At 54.2% G+C, this 5,957-nt stretch overlaps 1 pseudogene across 1 annotated transcript; it reads left to right on the forward strand.

Annotated features, from left to right (window-relative positions):
• The first annotated feature begins 321 nt into the window (after positions 1–321).
• On the forward strand, positions 322–3,847 carry LOC307105764 (small ribosomal subunit protein eS10-like; annotated as a pseudogene). The gene is made up of 3 exons: positions 322–423; positions 3,105–3,260; positions 3,487–3,847. The product of its transcript is annotated as a small ribosomal subunit protein eS10-like (transcript).
• The last annotated feature ends 2,110 nt before the right edge of the window (positions 3,848–5,957 follow it).

The raw sequence follows: 5,957 nt of genomic DNA on the forward strand, positions 1-5,957 counted from the left end.
TCCAGCTCCCAGCCACGTGCAGACACGTGTGTCACCCACTCCCACACCTCCTACCACACAGCACACACCACATAAACATCCCCCAGTGACGCGCAACATGCACCACACACGCCCACGCGTGCTGCACGCACACTCGGTGAGCACAGAACCCACCCTTCCCGGGCTCCCAGGTAGCGCGTGGACGCCGCTGCCCGTCTGCGGCTCTGACGGCCGCGCTGGACTCCTGTCCACTCAGGTGGCCTGTGAGCCCCGCTTGCTGGCAGTCACCCCCTATGTCATCTTCCCGGGGCCTGCACTGGCCCAAGCCACACGGCAGGAGCGATGCGCGTGGCTGAGGAGCTGGTGCGTGAGAAGCCTCACGGCTTCTGCTGGGTCTCCGGAATGCTCACTCCCGGAGACTTCTGGGAATGCAGCCTCCACGCGGTGAGGAGCGGGTAGGGGCTCCAGCTCCCAGCCCGCACCACCTGCCGGCGGGAGGAAGTCACCTCGGACGTCCAGCCCCGTCGAGCCTTCAGATGATGCCTGCCCCAGCACCATCTGACCGAAACCTCCTGAGGGGCCCTCACTTAGAAATGCCTGGTGAGCCCAGAAAACCCACGAGAAATAAGTCGCAATGTGAAGCCACTCAGTTTGGAGTGGTTGGCCACCGATAATCAGCAGTATGAGCCGGGTGAGACTTGAGGCAGAACGGCCTGGGCGGGCAATCCCGGCTCTGCCACTTCTGTGGTTGCCTTGTGGGGCCGCTCTGGGGGGGGGGGGGTGGAGTTGGGAAACAACACTCACCCATCCGGGCCACACATGGACCTGGCAAAGGAAGGGGGATGTGGACGTGGGACTGGGTTTTAGACCCGGGGTATCAGGGCAGATCCAGTGGCAGAGAGCAGAACCCCTCAGGTTGTTGCTCACAATGGAAGGAGGTCCTTGTCCGCACGGTGTCCGGAGGCGGGCAGGAGGCTGGCGGGCGCTCTGGTGGTAGGCTCCGGGCAGGCTCGCACACTCTGTATTGTGCATGCTGCTCCCCGTGGAGTGTAACGTGAAGTTGGCAATGGAGGGTACAGTTGGGCTTCTATCTTTTTGCTCCATCGTGTGTGGCTTCCATTCAAAGGTCACTCCCACTTCAGGACCCAAGGTTGCTGCTGGAGCTCCACACATCACACCTGCACCCCAACTGTCAGGAAGGAGGAGTGATGAAGGCCACATCTCCTCCCTTTACTCTGGGGAAAGATACTGCCACGTATGATCCAGACTTAGTCACATGACCACAGTCAGCTGCAAGCACGGTTGGAAAGCATGGTACATGCCCAGCTGCACACCAGGAGTTCACAGAAGACAGTGGACAGTGGGGGACAGCAGTCTCTGGGGTGGGGGAACCCTTGTTCTCTGGATGTGGGGATCAGCTGGGCCCAGGCACCAGGGGGGCAGAGGGCAAAGCCGGGACAACGCAGAGCCAGCCTCAGAAGACACCTTGGTGTGTCATGTGACACAATTGTTCCCAAACCTCAGCGGCCTGTTGAAAGGCACAGCTTTCAGGGTCTGCCCCACACTTGGAACAAGACAGACGGGGGGGGGGGGGGGGGGGCGCCCTCAGTCAGGGGCGTGTTTCACAGGAAGGGCTGCTCCCGAGGACCCCGAGTCCACACCCTGCTCTCCCAGGGAGAGGCCCTGAGCACAGGCCCTGGAACCCAGCGTGTCCATAACGGACACCTCGGCACCGCCGCTCCTTCCCGGCAGAGTGCTGTCCCCGTCTGCAGGCGTCCCCGTGTCCAGCCCAAGCCAGACACCTGGAGACATGCTGGATCCTCCATCTCGCCGCCCCCAATCCGGTCACCACTCCCCACCCCTCACCATCTCCCCCTCTGCCTCCCGGCTCCTGGCATCTCGCCCAGATGACTGCAGTCACAGCAGGATGAGTGTCCCCGCCTTTCCCTGCTCCCACCCGGTCTCTGCATGGTCCCCAGCCCTCCCGCCCTGGCAGCTCCCGGCCCCCAGGGGCTCTCACTGCCTCCAGGGCAAGTAAAGGTGCAGCCCCGAGACACAGCCCCAGGGCCCCCCTGCTCCTCAGGCAGCTGCACTCAGCTTCCCCTGTGCCCGTGGGCCCCTCCCGCCAGGTTCCCGACGGGACACATCAGTGCTGGTCCTCACGCTCGTTTTTGTGTCCTCACAGCTTCGTGTTTTCCAGTTCAACGTAAAGAACCTTACCCGCTTTTCCTCAGGAAACCAGCTCCTCGAGCTTTTACCTGCCGGGCCTCGGGCCGTCCCACGCCGTCCCTCTCTCACTGCAAGGACGCTCCTTCTCCCCCGTAGGTCTCAGCTTGTGTCATTTCCCCAGAGGAGGGAAACATGGTGGGACTTTGGAAAATAAAGTCTTTTTTATTTTTAAATTAAACTCTTTTGAGAGAGAGGAAGAGAGAGAGAGAAACATCCATGTGAGAGAGAAACATTGATCGGCTGCCTCCTGCACGCCCCCTACTGGGGGTTGAACTCAAAACCCGGGCATGTGCCCTGATGTGGAATTGAACCGGCGGCCTTTTGGTGCCAGGGATGATGCTCAACCAACTGAGCCACACCAGCCAGGACGGAAATAAAGTCTTTTAAAAAGTTAAATTTACCGTATGATTCAGCAATTCCAGTCCTAGGCCTCTCCCCGAGAGGGATGGAAACGCGCCTGCACAGACGTGTGTGAGACCTCACAGCAGCGTTATTCATAAGCGCCCCAAACTGGAAGCTGCCCGCGTGCCCCTCGCTGGGCCTGATGAGCAAGAATGGTCTGTCCGTGCGGGGGAGCTGGTCAGCCACAGAGAGGCTGGCGCGGGCACCTCTGCAACACAGGCCTCCAGAGCATACGGAAGCCGGACAGCCGGCACCGTGCTGTGACCTGTTCATATGAAATTTCCAGAAAAGGCAGATCAAAAACAGAAAGTAGATGAGTAGTCGCAGGGAACGGCATTGGCTGTATTTGAGCTTAAGGAGTCTTTTTGGGGCGAGGAACATGTTCTAAAACTGTGCTATGGTTGATGGTTGCAGCACACAGTAAATTCACCAAATATTGTACATGTGAGATGGGTAATGTCATGACATATAAGTTACAACTCGTTGCGTTGCAGCTCTGGCCCCAGATGCCCCGGAAGAACTGGATTGCCATCTACGAACTCCTCTTTAAGGAGGGGGTGATGGTGGCCAAGAAGGATGTGCACATGCCTAAGCACCCCGAGCTGGCAGACAAGAACGTGCCCAATCTTCACGTCATGAAGGCCATGCAGGTAGCCAGCCGGGCGCTGCTGGAGTGGGTGCCGATGGAGGGGTTTTCCCGGCTGTTCACGGCAAATGCCAAGGGGAGGCCAGGACAGCCCGAGCTTCTCGCTGCCTTGACGGGCCGTGAGGTAGATGCATCTGAAAACTTGTCCACGGCGCAGCCCAGCCCCCTCTGCACCGCGTTTCTGGTCTAAGCCTCTAGTCAGGTCTCAACCGTGGTTTTCTGTCTTGCAGTCTCTCAAGTCCCGGGGCTACGTGAAGGAGCAGTTTGCCTGGAGACACTTCTACTGGTACCTTACCAACGAGGGCATCCAGTATCTCCGCGATTACCTCCACCTGCCCCCCCCCCGAGATCGTGCCCGCCACGTTGCGCCGCCCAAAGACCTGGAGGGGGAGTAAGCTGCAATTCCCAGGAGGGGAAGCAGACAGAGTCACCCACAGAGGGAGCGTGACATGCGCCCCCCCCCCCCCCCACACCTGCTGAGGAGAATGCCTGGGCTGGGGCTGGGTCAGCAACCAAATTGCGCTCAGAGGTGGATTTGGTCGTGGACATGGTCAACCCCTCAGTAAAGTTGGAGGGATTATTTTACGTTAAACTTACAGGCAGAAAAATTTAAAAACCCAACTCATTAAAGTTGCAAAATAAAAAAGGGTATTAAAAGAGTCACGTCCCCAGAGCACCTCCCTGACCGGCTCCCCAGCCTCTGCAAGGGCAGCCCTCGTGCCGGTGCCCTGGCCCTGGCTCAGCCACGGCCCTTGTGCCAATGGGAACCCCGTCTGTGACCTGTTCCATGCAGACCTTCTCCCCTAGAATGGAGCCTCTGGGGGGAGGGCCTGGCTCTACTTTCCTTTAAGCAGTTTTATTGAGATGCAATTTACACGCCATACGATTTATCCACTTAAAGTGTAAAATCCAATAGTAATAAATATATATTCACAGATAAGCGCAACCATCACACAATCAGTTTCAGAACATTTTCATCACCTCGAAAAGAAGCCCTGTTCTCTCTAACTATCACCCCCATCCCCCACTCCTCTCAGCCATAAGCAACCACTAATCTACTTTTTTCCTGCAGATCTGCCTATTCTGGAAATTTCATATAAGTCACATAACACGTGGTCTTTTATGGTTGGCTTCCTTCACTTAGCATGATGTTTTCAAGGTTCATCCATGTTGTAGCATGGAGCAATACTTCATTCCTTTTTATGGCTGAATACTATTCCATTGTATTCTCTTGCTTATTTCATTTGAAAAAAAAAAAGCCTAGCAGTTTTGGCTCAGTGGATAGAGCGTCGGCCCATGGACTGGAGGGTCCTGGGTGGGTCCTGATTCCTGCAACCAAGGAAACGTACCTTGGTTGCAGGCTCGATCCCTGGCCCTGGTTGGGGTGCGTGTGGGAGACAACCAATAAATGTTTTTCTCTCTCTGTCTCTTTTCCTCTCTTCCATTCTCTCTAAAAATCAATAGAAAAATATTCTTGGGTGAAGATTAACAACAACAAAAACCCCACAAAAAAATAAAAACAAACAAAAAAATGACTTGTTCTATATTGTGTAACTTGTTAGAATTTTGTATTCTGATTGCCCATTCACATTCTCGGTCCATTATGTGAGAGAGGCTCTTATACTTAACTAGAGGCCTGGTGCACAAAATTCGTGCACTCAGAGAGGGGGTCCCTCAGCCTGGATTGCAAGAGGGTGCAGACCAGGCTAAGGGACCCCACCAGTGCACAATTGGGGCTGGGAAGGAACGCAGGAGGTTGGCCAGCTGGGGAGGTACTGCGGGAGGGCTCCAGGGCGTGCCCAGCCCATCTTTCTCAGTCCCAGTCAGCCAGACCCCAGCAGCAAGCTAACCTACTGGTGGAGCATCTTCCCCCTGGGGGTCAGTGCATGTCATAGCGACTGGTCAACTGTCTGCCCCTTGGTGGTCAGTGCACGTCATAGCGAGCGATTGAGCTGCCTTAGCATATCATTAGCATATTACGCTATGATTGCTTGAATGGCCAACCGGACGACCAGACACTTAGCATAGTAAGCTTTTATTATATAGGATACCCTGGGAAGACAACACTACTGATGAGTAAGGCACAGAAACCTTTGATCTAGCATTTCTTGCAATGCTGGTTTGGGCACTCTTTTAGCCTTTTTTTTTTTTTTTTTTTGGTTTGGGAAACTTCACTTCACCATCTATTTTGAATGATATCCTTGCTGGATAGAGTGGTCTTGGTTTCAGATCCTTTCTTTTTATTACATTGAATACTTCATGCCCTTCCCTTCTGGCCTGTAGGATTTCTGATGAGAAATCTGCTGACAGCCTTATGAGAGCTCCTTTGTAGGTAGCAGTTTGCTTTTCTCTTGCTGCCTTTAAGATTCTCTCTTTGGCATTTTAATTATGATGTGTCTGGACACAGGCCTCTTTTGGTTCTTCTTGCTTAGCACTCTCTGAATTTATGTGCCTTTTTCCTTCCCCAGATTAGGGAAGTTTTCTGTCATAATTTCTTCAAATAGGTTCTCTATCTGTGCTCAGTTTCTTTGCCTTCTGGTACTCCTATGATGTGGATATCATTATGTTTCATGTTGTCTCACAGCTCCCTTAAGCTGTCCTCCTGTTCTTTGCTTTTTCTTTTTGCTTCTCTGATTTTTTCTCTACCCTGATTTCTAATTTGCTGATCTGATCCTTGGCTTCCTCTAATCTGCTGTTTATT

Source organism: Cnephaeus nilssonii (assembly GCF_951640355.1).
Source record: "Cnephaeus nilssonii genome assembly, chromosome: 9".
In the NCBI taxonomy this organism is placed as follows: Eukaryota; Metazoa; Chordata; class Mammalia; order Chiroptera; family Vespertilionidae; genus Cnephaeus; species Cnephaeus nilssonii.